The sequence below is a fragment of the Ochotona princeps genome, chromosome 4 (assembly GCF_030435755.1).
Source record: "Ochotona princeps isolate mOchPri1 chromosome 4, mOchPri1.hap1, whole genome shotgun sequence".
NCBI classification, from domain to species: Eukaryota; Metazoa; Chordata; class Mammalia; order Lagomorpha; family Ochotonidae; genus Ochotona; species Ochotona princeps.
The window spans coordinates 11,404,968-11,419,995 of NC_080835.1; the positions used below are offsets into that span (position 1 = coordinate 11,404,968).

At 40.6% G+C, this 15,028-nt stretch overlaps 1 pseudogene; it reads right to left on the reverse strand.

The window, feature by feature from the left end:
* Positions 1-1,952: 1,952 nt before the first annotated feature.
* On the reverse strand, positions 1,953-14,762 carry LOC101523434 (olfactory receptor 5W2-like; annotated as a pseudogene).
* Between the last annotated feature and the right edge of the window lie 266 nt (positions 14,763-15,028).

Genomic DNA, 15,028 nt, shown 5'->3' on the forward strand with positions numbered 1-15,028 from the left:
CCAAGGGAAAAAATTATCTGACCGGAAGAAATGTAACTTCCGACACCACTCTTGGGCTTCTCCGATTCTCCGGCTCTGCAGGTTCCCCTCTTCCTGGTGTTCCTGGTAGTCTCCAGCTTCAGTGCGGTAGGGAATCTTGGCATGATCATGATCATCACAGTGAACCCCACACTGCACACCCCCGTGTACTTTTCCTCAGCCACCTTTCATTTGTGGATTTCTGCTGTTCCTCTATCGTTGGTCCCAAGATGCTGGTGAACCTAATTGCAGATGACAGAACCATTTCATTTACAGAATAAATAGTGCAATACTTTCTCTTTTGTATCTTTTGTAATTCTATTCTTTCTCTTTGTAATTCTATCTGTAGTGATTGCCTATGGTCACTTTGTGGCCATTTTCAGCCTTCTGCTCTGCATAGTGATCATGTTCTCAAAACACTGTGCTGCGATGCTTACTATATCCTATTCATCTGGAGTGGCTTATTCCTTGGCACTCACATGCTCAGCTTTAAGGTTACCTTTTCCTTTTAAAGATCTATTTATTTATTTGAAAAGCCAGATACAGAGAGGAGGAGAGGCAGAGAGGAAGATTTTACATATGATGATTCACTCCCCAAGTGGCCGCAACGGCCAGAGCTGAGCCGACCCAAAGCCAGGAGCTAGGAGCTTCCTCTGGGTCTCCTACATGGGTGTAGGGCCTGAAGGCTTGGGCCATCTTCTTCAGCTTTCCCAGTCCACAAGCAGGGAGCTGGATGGGACACTGGGCTGCTGGGACATGAACTGGTGACCATATGGAATCCTGGCAGGTGCAAGGAGAGGACTTTAGCCACTAGGCTACTGCACCAAACCCTAAGGTTATATTTTTTGAGGTTTGAACACCATCAAACACTTCTCTGAGTTGTCCTCACTGATGTCCCTTCTCTTGCTCTGATTCTTCTCTCAGTTACTACTTTTCGCTATTGCCCCATTTCCATGAAATAAACTCACTCCTCATCATCCTCACGTCTTATGTGTTCATTGTCGTGACCATTCTCAAGACGCATTCAGCCAGTGGACACTGCTAAGTCATCTCCACCTGTGCCTCCCACCTGACTGCCATCATCATCTTCCATAGTACCATCCTCTTCCTCTACTGTGTGCCCAACTCCAAGAACTCCAGACATACCGTCAATGTGGCCTCAGTGTTTTACACCATGGTGATCCCCGTGTTGAATCCTCTGATCTGCAGCCCAGGAAATAAGGATGTAAAGGACACGGTTTGCAAGATAATGAGCACATTTTTTTCCTATTTTTTAATGCACTGGGAAAGCTTCTTATGGCTATTATACAGTAGTGTTTTCTCTTTGAATGAACTTTGAAGTGAGAATTTATTGACCAAAAATTAAGGTCAGATGTTCATAAATTAATTGCATTTTACTTTGGGATGAATAAGATTTATAAGTTTTAGGACACAGTGGCTACACTTGATTATTCTTGTATAAAAAAAAGGATGGACTCGTCTAGGTCCACAAAATTACATGTGTGATTTATCTCATATGATGGTTTTGTGAAGCAAATGCGCAAGCAGGGTCATGAAACAGACTAAGTTTGCTGATTTTTAATTTTCTTCTGACTGAGAAATTATGCCACTTAAATCCACTTTAATCAAGCAGAGAAGCAAAGAAGAGTATGTTGAGTTAATAATTCCCTGGGACATGCTTCTCATCCGAGGACAGACGCATGAAAGCACCTTCTATGTGGAGCAACACAGAGAGTCTGTTTCTGTTCTTACTAGTTTAGAGAGAAGACCAAACATCTCTGCTGCCTACATTCAACTTAGGTACGAATAGTTGAAAATACATGGAAAGTGAAACATGTAAAGTTGTATTGGCAAGATTACAGGGAGTTGTGCCAAACTGTATCTGAACTTTAACTCTCAGGAGAGCTGAGTGATTTCAGATGGAAAGCCACATGTCACCCAGAAGAGACTATGGTTTGGATTGCTTTTCTGAGAGCATCTTTCACATCCTTATTCCTTAAGCTGTAGATCAGTGGTTTAACATAGGGATGACAACTGTGTAGAAAACAGAGGCCATTTTGTCTGTATCCATTGAGTAACTCGAGCTGGGTCGGAAATACATGAACAGTAGAGTTCCATGAAACACAACTACCTCTGCTAAGTGGGAGGCACATGTGGAGAAGGCTTTGCGCCGGCCCTCAGCTGAATTCATCCGAAGAATGGTAGTTATGATGTAACTATAGGAGAGCAGGACAGTGATGATGCTGAACCCCACAACACAGCCAATGAAAGTGAACATCACTATCTCATTAACAAAAGTGTCTGAGTCAGAGAGGGGTAGCAAGGGTGGGAATCACAGAAGAAGTGATCGATAACATTTGAATTGCAGAAGGACAGTCGAAACGCAGCTCGTGTGGATGGCCGAGTCCACCAAGGCTACAGTGATGACAACAGCTACTAGCTGTGTACACATTCTCCCAGACATGGCAATTGTGTAAAAAAGTGGATTGCAGATGGCTACATAATGATCGTAGGCCATGACAGCCAACATGAGACATTCCATGTCTGCAAAGGCCCCGAAAAAATACATCAGAATGACACAAACATTATATGGAATCTTCTTTTGCTCCGATAAAAAAAAATCACCCAATATCGGCCTGGTGCTGTGGCCTAGCAGTTAAAGTCCTCGACTTGAATGTGCCGAGATCCAATTTTGGGTGCCAGTTCTAATCCCGGCGACCCCACTTCCCATCCAGCTCCCTGCTTATCACCTGGGAAAGCGGAAGAGGCGGGCCCAAAGCCTTGGGACCCTACACCCACGTGGGAGACCTGGAGGAGTTTCTTGGCTCCTGGCTTTGGGCCCGCCTCAGTGCAATGCTGGGCATGTGATCACTTGGGGAGTGAATCATCAGATGGAAGGTCTTCCTCTCTGTCTCTCCTCCTCTCTGTCTATCTGACTTTGCCATAAAAATAAATGAATCTTTAAAGAAACTCAGCCAATATCTTAGAAGGGGGTGATTAAAGAGAAGCAGACATCAGAAAAAGACAATTTGCTGAGGAAATAATCCATGGATGTGCGAAGTCTGGGATCCATCTTGATCAGGATGATTGTCCCTAGACTGGCGATCACACTAGCTCCATAAATAAGGAGGAAGACAACGAAGAGCCCTGGTTGCACATCTTGCTTGCCGAAAGTCTTCAGACTAGAAAGTTCAGAAACAAACTGCAATTCTTAGCTATCCTCTGCTCCAGAAACCTTCAGCTGTGAAAGGAAATGGAAGTAGATGATTAACACGATCTTATTATGATGATATACTGTCGGATTTTTTTCTACAGAAAGGAAAACAAAGTGAGATGAGCAATACCAGGATTGGTTAAACTGAACTGACTTTACTTATGTAATGTAAACCCATCAGATGACAGTAATGTTTCTTATATGTGCATCTTTCTTAGGGAAATTGTACACTTTTATCCAAACCAAATATGTTATTTCTGTACAAATCTACATGGAGCTTACGATATTTTCATACTTACATTGTATAGAAAAACAATTTTATGTCCTCAGATAAAAGGTAAAAAAGTTCTTAAAATTAGTCTATCCTAATAACGTACCTTTTGACATTATCTTTACTACTTTTGTAGAAATATTGTTATACCTTGTTAGAGATAGTTAACTGAGCAGTGTAATAAGTATGTCCCATTATTTTTCCCACATCATTCAAAATTTGGAACAAAGACACATCAGACACATCACACACACACACACACGCGCGCGCACGCACACTCATACATGGCATTATTCCACTGTTGCAACCTGGAGTCCATAAGTAAAGTCGTATCCCATTTTTACTGGGACACAGATTGCCTGTCATACAGCCTTCACGTATGCTAGAAAAGGTGATAGATCTGCAGTACCAGTTGCTGGGGTTATCTGTGAACCACAAGGTGGAATGAGCTGATAGGAACAGATCAGGGCTAGTCATGTCCCCCTGTGAAATCTACTGTTTCTCAGAACAGACACTGAAGAACGTTTTGAGCCCAACCGTAGGAATACTTACAGCACAAGTGACAGGGCAAGCTTTCCTACACAAATCCTTGAGCCCTGATGAACAAGAATGCCCATGAGCTCACCAACAGATCAGATGTGTAAGACACATGAAGAACTGCTTCTATACCCACAATTCCAACACCTCAAAGCATTTGTTTCTGGGCTATGTTTCCTAACCTAGCTTCTCAGATGTTTTATTGTTATTTTATTGTTCTTTTTCGCCCTTATTTGACTTAAATAACCTCTGGAGTCAGCTTCTAGATCCTACTGCCATATGTTAAATAGACCAATGATTATGCTATCCAGTGGCACATTCTGCCAAGTTATTAACATGGAACTGAAGACACAAGGAGAATAGAAGCAAAAAGGATGATGTTTGAACAAAAATGTTGTCATCCTTGTATGAGTCTTCTGAGGCTTGGCTTAAACTCATTTAGACATCTGTCCCTGCAGACAAAGTTTTAAAACTTCGATATTCTTTGTACTATGAGAACATACTAAAATAGTACAAGTAACAGTTTGAAATGATGAATAATGCTTGACTACTTTAGAAACTCATATTAGTATTTTATTGTATTTACTTTTACGCATGCATATATGAATTTGAAATGCCAAAGGCTGCTGCTTACGGTGCTGTCATCCCATTATGGACAGCCAGTTCGAGTTCTATCTCTTGTACTTCCAGTCCAGCTCCCTACTGATGTGCTGAGAAGGCTGCAGCTGATGGAGCAAGTCTCCCTGTGTAGGAGACCAGAGGGAGTTCCTGGCTCCTGGCATTGGCCCTCTCCCTAGTCCTGGCATTGAGACGATATTCTCTCTCTATCCATCTCTCTTTCTCTCTCTCTCTCTCTCTCTCTCTCTCTCTCTTTCTCTCCCCCCCCCCCCTCGTACATGCACACACAACTCACATACACAATTGTCTGTCAGGTAAATAATTCTTAAGTTATGGATAATTGAAATAATAAATAAATTAAGTAAATCAATGTTTTCATGGTACTTCATATTATCCATTGGTTTATAGCATCCTTTCAGTGGAGGAAAGGATAAAAAGATGCAATAAGCATACATAATAAATCATAAAAACCGAAGCAACGGTGTTACCTGATAGAAAACCAATATTTTCTTTATTGTATTTAGTTCTGCCTCCTCAAGTGTCCAAGAATGTTCCTTGACTGACCTAGGTTTATAACTGTCTCTGGGTACTCAACTCTCAGTCCCTCATGGATAAATAAAAGATATTGTCATTTGTTTTAACATCTGATTTGTCATACAGGTAGGGAATTGAAACTAAATGTAACACATTTTATTTTTTTTGTCTTGATGTAGGTAAATGGCAAATATACAGAACTAGTAAGAGAGAAATGACTCCAGGCAATAAATATTATTTTCATTCCATCAATAGTGCTCTAAATGGTTTTATTCCTTAATTTGTATCAAGTGTACATATTCCAGATATTTCATGGATATTTTTCTCTCTCTCTTCCCTCCTTCCTGCATTTGCCATCCATTTTCCTCCACTATTTTTGCCCTCTACATCCCCTCAAAAACCTACATCCACCCACAATTTCACGACCTTCCACAGATTTGTTTGTACAACTGATCTTCCTTAACCACATTCACAAAAGAAAGGGTCTTATAAAGAGAACAACTAAACACTAGCCATTATTTCATTGCCCAGATGTCAAAATATTTTGTTGGCAATTGTATTGGATTTGTAGTTTTTAAACAATCTAACTTTAAAGTGATGCTAGGAGAAATATTTTTATATTTGCATGTGTATATGTATGTACACATAAATGTCTAATGTGTGTTGAAAATAGAAATCAAAAATTGGAAAGTCAGATTTTTATTGGAAAGTCGGATTTACAGAGAGGAGAAAAAGAAAGATCTTTGTAGCATCTTCTTATCAGAGAATGCCAGGCCTTTATCTAGTACAATCTGCCCCCTCTGCCCCAGTGTATGAATGAGTTGGTGAGTGTTGTGGCCCACCCCACCCCACACCCCATTCTTGAGTGCTGCAACCTGTAACAGCCTGGCCTGTGTGCAACCCCTATGCCCACGAATGTTGGAGGATTTTTCAGTCATATCCAGTTCAGCTGTCACCATTCCAAGCTCTTGAGTAAATCATCAGAAATTGCATTCCCACAGGGGTGGGTCCAAATACTCCCAACACAGGGTCTGCCCCTAGACCTGATTCTCCCACATGCTGGACTTTGTCATGGCCCAGGCTAATGTGACCTATACTCTGTTCTTATCTCACTGGCAGAATCTGTGATCTAGCCCTGCCAGGTTGGTCCTCAGCCCTGACTTAAGTATGTGCCAGTGAGTGGCGGCCGGCAATGATCAATGCTAAGTAGCCAAGCTCAGATCTCCCACGTGTACTGATGCTTCAGTATGATCCTTAAAGGTCTTCCTGTCCCCTCCAAACAGCTATGTCTTGGCCCACTGCTTACCTGCAGCTACAGTGCCCTTGTCAATGGCAGTACCTCAGAAATCATTCCTCATCTGGACGTGAGTCCTCAGGTTCCTCTCAGTCCCTCTTGCTCCATTCACCAAAGTCCTAACAGACCCACACTCCCAAGCCCCCAGAGCACACAGTGGGGTGGCCTGAGGACTTCCCCCTGCACTGTTGGTGCCCAAGATGCTCAGGGCCATCCCTGGGGCATTAAGCCATCTGACTGCCAGCACTCTTGCTGGTCTAAAAACACTGAGGATGGGGAGGCCTGGGGCACTTGTCATCCCAAGTCACCTGTTGCCCATATCTGATGCTGTCATGTGTTCCATGTCACTTGTTGCCCTTAGCTGGTTCTGGCAGGGTCTGGCTGGGAAACACAGGCTCCCTGGGCAGCACAGCCTGGTTGTTCTCTGTGTCTCAGGCCCATCTGTTCTTGATAGGACACATGTGGCTAGTCACAGCCTGTGCAACACGCATTAGTCATCCTTCCCTTTGACCTAGAATACAAGGAAGCTCCCTTGGGGGTGGCATGAACATGCCTCCACTGGAATTGTTCTTTGTATGAATTTTCCTTCAAGGCTAAAAATCCATGGTGACACACGATTTTCTCCTCTCAGGGTCAGGTGCCGTGATCACAGGCATCTGACCCTGAGGCTCTCTAACACCCATAAAGAATCAATTTGTGGTTAATCCTGGGGGTACAACATGTTGGTGAAGAATCTTTCTGTTTTTGGTTTTGGGGAATAGTTGCTTCAGCAAGTTCTTTATTCTGCTCTCCAGACGGTTGGCTGGGGGTGATGCTGGTTGGTTGGGCTGTTGCAACAAGGTTCTGCTCATTAGACACTCTATGGGTGGCGAAGCCTGGGCAGGATAGCACAGCCCAAGGGCATTTCCTATAAACCTTCCTTCCTGCCCTTCTAGTCTGAGTCTCATGCACTCCTACATACATCCCACTTGTCAGTGGCACACAGCATCTTGAGGTCATTCCCCCATGGGGTGCTGCTGCTGGATTGGCTCTCAGTTCTGGCCCCAGTGGCATGAAAAGGAAAGTTGTCCATAGTGAGGGTTATCTTGGGGACACAGTCTTGGAGGTGGTCGTCAATGGCAGGATCTTGAAGGATGGCACCTGTTGCTAAGTCCTCCAACTTTTTTTATACTGGGAGGTTCTTCCTGTAAGTGACCTGGGCCTTCAGGTCTGCCTCATCTTCCTAACGTCCAGCAGGAAAGCTGGAGGAGACGATGCTTTGTTGGCTCTTAGATATTTTAATAGATGCATTGAGTGTTTTCAAGTTGGTTCCCATGATGACTTCCCAAGGAGAGGGCTTGTTGTGCCTTGCCTTTACTGCCTGCATGGATTCTCCAGGATGCATAGGTTGGGAAGTTTAATTGAACTCTATGGTTGACAGGCCACAGTTAGAGTGTGCTGAGGCCGGTGCACTGCTGTTCACCTGGGGCTTATTGCTATCCACTGTTGTAACTGGTGTCTGTTCTGGGATGCCTTGCCCAGTCCTTAGAAGAATTTCATGGTATCAAGTTGTATCAGCATAGCTGAAATTGGGAGGCTGAGAACCCCGTCTGGCTGCCTCTCCAGTCCAAGGGGACTGAAAGTGTCCACAGATGCCCCTAGGTTGGTTTATTTTCAAGGTACTCTGGGCTTTCTTGTAGACAGGCCAAAGGAGAGGGAGATGATTCCTCAGGGTGAGCAATGACTCCCTTGCTCTCACCTTCTCTGCTGGTCCTTTCTCATTAGCTTCTTCCAAGAAATTGGTAAGCTCAGTTTCTGAGTGTCCCTCGGTTTCTGAGTGTCCACAGTGGGGAGGCCCCACCTGTGTCTCACCTTGAGTTTTTAATATGTTCTTCCTGTGGGTAATCACCCCTGGCTCTCTGCCCGCTACCTGGTGGGGCGTGGCTTACAGTTTATCTGCTTTCAACCTCGCATGTGGGATATGAACTGTGACTTGACTGAAATGTCAAGGGGAATAAACATGCCTTTTAGCCAATCACAGTGTCATTGTTGGGGGGGAGGACTGTCACAAGGTGCCTTCCAGCTCTCCTTTTCCCTAACCTTTATAAACTTGGAGTTTGTGATAAATAAACAGACATCCCTCAGCAGTTTGTCTCGAGTGACTGTTGCAGCTGAGGAACATGGCTGCCTCACCCTCAGTGACCTTGTCAGGAAACCCTCAAGAATTGACACCTCGGACAGGAACTTGAACATGTTAGGTAAGTTTGGGTGAGGTCTTGGCTCCGTTGGCAGTGGGCTCTGGTCATGCTCTCGTTCAGTCACCAAAATCCAGCTCTGTTGGCAGTGGGATTTTGGTCTTGCCCTGGTTAGGACACTAATCCAGCCCCAGTGGCAGCGGTCACTAGGACAGATTCCCCTAGTTTCTATGGTTTCCAAGGAACCCCCAGAATCTTTTGCTCTCAATGTTTGCTGGTCAGAAAATGCTTTAACTATTGTGTATTAACTGTTAGAGTTCTTGTAATAACAAAAGTTATTTTAGAGGGGATGATTTACTTTTCTGTATGTTTCCCAATGCATCTTAGAGCACTTAATTGTTAATTGCCTGGCAGAGCACAGAACTGAGACATTTACATACCAATAGCAAGCAGGAGCTGGAGAAAGGTACCCAGCTTCACTTGGTGGGAGTGTAGGCTACTACAAAAACAAACAAACAAACAAGCAAACAAACAAACAAAACCAAAAAAAACCACTATGGAAGTCAATATGGATAGTGCTAAAAGAACTGAAAATTGACCTGCCATATAATCCAGATATTCCACTTCTGGGAATGTATCCAAATGAAAGGAAATCTGATACGAGAAAGGGATCTGCTATCTCACATTTACAGCAGCACAATCTACAATAGCAAAGACATGGAAAAATCCAAATGCCTGTTTAAGGAGGAGTGAAAAATGAAACTGTGGTACATCTACTAAATGGAACAGCATTCAGCCTTAAACAAAGAATGAAATTCTATCATTTGTAACCAAACGGTCCCAACTAGAGATTATTATGCTCAGTAAAATAAGTCAATCCCAAAAGGATAAAAATCATGTGTTCTCTCTGGTGTAAGGCAACCTTTATGCAAAATTGCCCTTTCAAGATTGTTTTTGCTACATTTCATGGGTTTTGATATTTTTGTTTTTATTTTCATTTCTTCAAAAGTTTTTTCTTATTAAATTTTTCATAGACTCATAAATTATACAGTGGCATAATTTCTTCAAGAAGATTTTTTTAAATTTTCTTTTTCATTTCTTCAGCAACACATTGGTCATTCAGTACCATGTAATTTTTTTTAAAGATTTATTTATTTTTATTGGAAAAGCAGATACACAGAGAGGAGGAGAGACAGAGAGGAAGATCTTCCATCCCATGATTCACTCCCCAAGTGGCTGCAATGGCCAGAGCTAAGCCAATCTGAAGCCACGAGCCTGGAGCTTCTTCCAGGTCTCCACACAGGTGCAGGTTCCTAAAGCTTTGGGCCATCCTCGACTGCTTTCCCAGGCCACAGGCAGGGAGCTGGATGGGAAGTGTGGCTGCCAGGACTAGAACTGACACCCATATAGGATCCCATTGTGTTCAAGGCGAGGATTTTAACCACTACACCATCTTGCTGGTCCACTACCATGTAATTTAATTTCATAGATTCGTAAATTTTTGTAACTTTATTCTTGTTGTTGATTTTGTCTCATGGCTTTTCATTTAAAGGGATGCATAGTAATTGTGTAATAGACACTATCATATCCAGATGTGAAGATACATCTCTACTTCAAAATCAAAGATGGATTCCTAATGAGGCTGTTAAATATATCTTTACAACAATGTCAAGGCACGTTTAAATAGAGGAATGATAGACTTATGACTATTCTTGAAGGCATATACTATTGTAATAACATAGGGAAAATGAGTGGATAGGAGGAGATTTGAGTAGGAAGGAAAATACCCGAGCCTATGAAACTGTATCTTGAAATAAAAATTTTAGAGAAACCTAAAAACAAAGATAACCAACTTCTCTGATAATGTTTTTTTCTGCATTTTCACCAAACATCCATTCCTCCATCTCTCTCTTCACGCATTCTTTTTTTTTTTACATTTTGAAAAGGGCTTTTTAATTATATTAAAATTGGTAAGTCATCAATAAAGAGGAATAAGAAATGGTTAATATTTTATTGTTTTCCTCAGTACAGTTCTTAAAATGAATGCTACTGGTTTCTGTTACTGTGCATCTGCAAATCCCTTAGTTTTTATATAATGGCCATTGGTTTTGATCCATTTCCTAAAAAAATTTTTTACTGTATTTCTATATTCTTTTGCCTCATACACTAAACCTGTTTGATTTTTGAATTTAAAAATTATACTTGTAATAGCATGGATGAAACCTCATCTGAAATTGACCAGTTTGGGAGTTATTTCTTAGAAATAAAGTTTTGAGTCACGCGTTCTTATTCCTTGAGGCGTACTAATCTTAAAATTAGGCCACTTAGTAACTGTACAGTCTCCTCCAAGAGCTTAAGTACAAAGAAGAGACACATTTTCTACACTTTAAAGCTAAAAATATTTAAACCTAGTGAGGAATAAATCTCCAAAGGGAAAGACAGATCAAAGATCAGACAACTTCCACCAAACATTCATGCACACCGACAAAGAATAGATTATTGGAGCAAACCAACAGTGCTACTCCAGGCACTACAAAAATATAGGGAGGAATGGTCTCCTTAAATAACTTCTGCTGTATGACATGTAGACTCCATTAATGATTGAAATAAAAGCCAATGTTTGCTTACCATCCCCTGAACACCAGGACCCTTAAAGATAATGCAGCTTCTACCCACCTCTGTTCTACAAACGGAACAAGGGGATCTGATAACAGTGTATTTCTATGGCAATTGTTAGAGTGAATATTTTGTGCTAACTGTTGAACCTACTACTCATAATAAGATTATTTACTAAGTGTTGTTTTTCATTAACGAGTTTCCTGTTCACACAAGAGCTCTGATGAAGTAACATGGGATTAATGCACATGCCCTCTAATGCAATGTACTATTGTAACCCATGGATCAAGAATTAATGCTTTGAAGAATTAATTTTTACTTTGAAATCACTCTGTAAGCCACACTTCTCATAAAACAATAATTGAATTAGCTACTGAGACCTTCGCTAGAGCTTGCAAAAGTACATTGAAATCTGAAAAATCTGTTTAGAATTTTTGTCAATTGTGGGAGAAGATCAAAATACCAACATTTATCATGAGTTTTGAAGAAGCTGACTCCACATCTCACAGAGGACTTAGAGAGCTTGAAGACTTCATTGGCGGATGTAACCACAGATGTGGTAGAAGCTGCATCACATTAGCATGGTAGGAGGAGCATGATGATGTCACTGAATTAGTGTAATTTCACAATAAACTTAGATAAATGAAGCTACCATTTATGAAAGAAAAATGTGAATCTGAACTAAAATAGAACCCATATGATGTGTGAACTATGCTCTAGCAACAGTTGCTGAAAATGATGTACGTACTGCTCATTATAACAAAGAGTATCCCTATATGTATGTAATTGCCTCGTTCCTAGATAAGTGGGATGAGGAGAAGCGATTGCCCTCACAGGGACCCTGTACTTAGAGAATCCCACGTCTGCATGATAATCTCCTGGGTGCCATTATTAGGATCTGGAATGACTTCATGACTCTATATGACATCATTTTAAAAACAGAAGAATTAACCAGAGCCTCTCTGGTCAATATATCTCTAAATAAATGCTTCTGTTTCTGGGACACACTGTATTTTCCACAAGCTTAATATCTGCAGTAAGTCTGTAATCACAGGCAATGAAAATGCCTTAGGGCATAATTTACCTTAGTAAATTGACACGTTGATAAAAACTGTATGAAAACACCATCATGATTTTTCTCAGACATGGTTTTATGATTATGGAGGTATATAAAATTATCTCTTCTTGCAAAATTAGGAAAGTTAGGACAGCATTGAATAGCTCTTTCTAGTGTACAGAAAAATTCATGGTGGCAGAACCAAGTTCAGTTTTCCTAGTTCCAGGATTATGATCGTTCTCTAACTCTTTGATGTTTTAAGACCTTGAAATCTTTTGGAAAGTTTATTAGATAGAATTTCTACAATATCATCTGTACCTTTTTCCAAGGATGAATTTGTGATTCCAGACTCAGAATTCAGGGTTTCCATTCCTCCTTTTGAAGGAACGAGGTAAGATTCTATATAATTCTGTGTAATTCTATTCAGTCATTAAAAGCATAGACCTTGGTGTTATTTAGATATGAATTTTTTTCTTGAATTGTTTTTGCTAGAACCAGGATATAAGGAAAGCCTATTGTGATGGCTTATTGTGATGGCTTATTTGTGTCTTATTATGTCGTGGGTTATTATTGATTTTAAAGTTCACAAATAGGATGCAAAAATACAACAAAAAATGCAAAAACATAAACATCAGGTGAATTGTTAAAAGCTTCTAAGATACATACTCCATTTTCACAAACTTTTTTTCTAATCTCCAATTCTGATTACTTGTTCATCTAGAAAATTTGACACTGAAGATATTAAAGGCATAGACCTCAGTATTATTTAATGTGGATTTTCTTCTAGAATTGTTCTTTCTAGAACCAGGATACGAGGAAGGCATGTATTCCCTCCAACCCTCCATTATCTTGACAGTCTGTGAGGTTGTATGTTTATATGCAGGTGGGCATAATCACTTTATCTCCCTCCATCTACTGCTATCTCGCTATGAATCCATCTACCTAGCTACCTACATCCTATCTATGTGTTGTCCATCACCTACCTATCATCTATCTCTCTCCATTATTTCTTGTATATCTTACGCATAAAAACTGGCTTGCAAATGTTAAACTGAAATGAATTTTGGAGATCTGATTGAAGATCTTCATTGTAGATTTAGATCTTCAGTAGTTAATACTCTTGATGAGCCTTTGTTGATTCCTGGACACCATTGCTAAGCTGGCCAAGGAATCTCTGAGTAGATCTCATTCAGAGCAATCTCTAACTCATGATAACTTACTCACTTTGTATTGTGTTCTCATTGGCTACTGCAACCTTAACAATGGCTGTTGACTGCTCTAAATCCTGGAAACCATGGCTACCTTGCCTCACATGATGAAAGAAGCTGTGTACAGTGAATAAGAATTTTGAGGTGGTACAGTTATCAGGAGTTATCTACAGAGCAATCCAAAGAACAAACATAATGATACTAAAAATAAAAATGATAGCTCATATTATAGTGTGAGTGTTGTATTAACAAACATAAAAATATAAAATCCGGACATGTCAGGACAAAATGTGGGACCAGGAAAGGGAGATTAACAGTAGTATTCCTCAGGAGGTAAGTTTCTCTCCAAGGATCCAACATTAAAAAGAAGATGTGAAACTGTTATTTCCTGAAAAACTAATGTGATGACCAAAATCAGCTCCAAAGACAATGATTTTTTTAAAAAGATATTTCTGTTTTTACTGGAAAGGCAGAATTTCAGAGAGGAGAGACAGAGAAAAGAGAACTTCCATCTCGTGGTTTACTCCCGAAATGGCCACAATGGCCAGAGTTGAATTGACCCAAAATCATAATCCAGGAGCTACTTCTGGGTCTTCCCTGTGGATGCAGGGTCCCAAGACTTTGGACCAACCTGCAGTGCTTCGCAGGCCACATGCAGTGAGCTGGTTGGGAAATACAGCAGCTGGGACAAGAGCTGGTGCCCTTATGGGATTCCAATGCCTGCAAGGGGAGTATTAGCCACTGAGTCACTGCAAGCTGCTCCTAAGCAGTAAAGTTTACCCTTAAAATCTGAACTGCATCCAAAGTTGACCAAAGTGGTAGCAAGAAGGTGTAACATAAGGAAACAGTACTTCACCATGAATTAAAATGTCATTGAAATCGAGAAATGAAAGAAATCAGAATGTAATATGTGGTTTTTTGTTTGTTTACAGCATGGCTGACAAAACCATCCATCTTTGAGAAAAAGAGCAGAATAATAATGAAAGGATAAACCAAACATATGAGAGGAGATAAGATGTGAGAAAATGTCAAAAGTCACTTGAAATCAAACTTTTTGCCTTGCCAGAAATCTTTCCTATGTTAGCATAGAAATCTCTTTTCTAGCTCAGCAGGAATAGGTTGGTTTTGTGCTGAATTTCCACACCTTACCAAATGCTCCTCATAAGTCATCTCACTTAATTCACAATAATCCCATGAGTTAGATCCAATAATCATCGTCATTATAGCACTTATTTGCCAACATAAATACAACTTTTTTCTAGAGTTTTAGACCTTGCAACCCATACATACCTCTTTTCATGATTGGCTCTTACATGCTTGTAAAAATGCATTTATCCTACTGCATTTTCTTGTAAGTTACTCTACAATGAAACCTCAGGATTGTGTATGTTGTTATAGCGGCAATTACTGAATGTAAATTAAATATCAGCTCAAATTCAGGAATAGCATTCACGTTCATAATTACTTTAAGATCAAAGATAGATTCT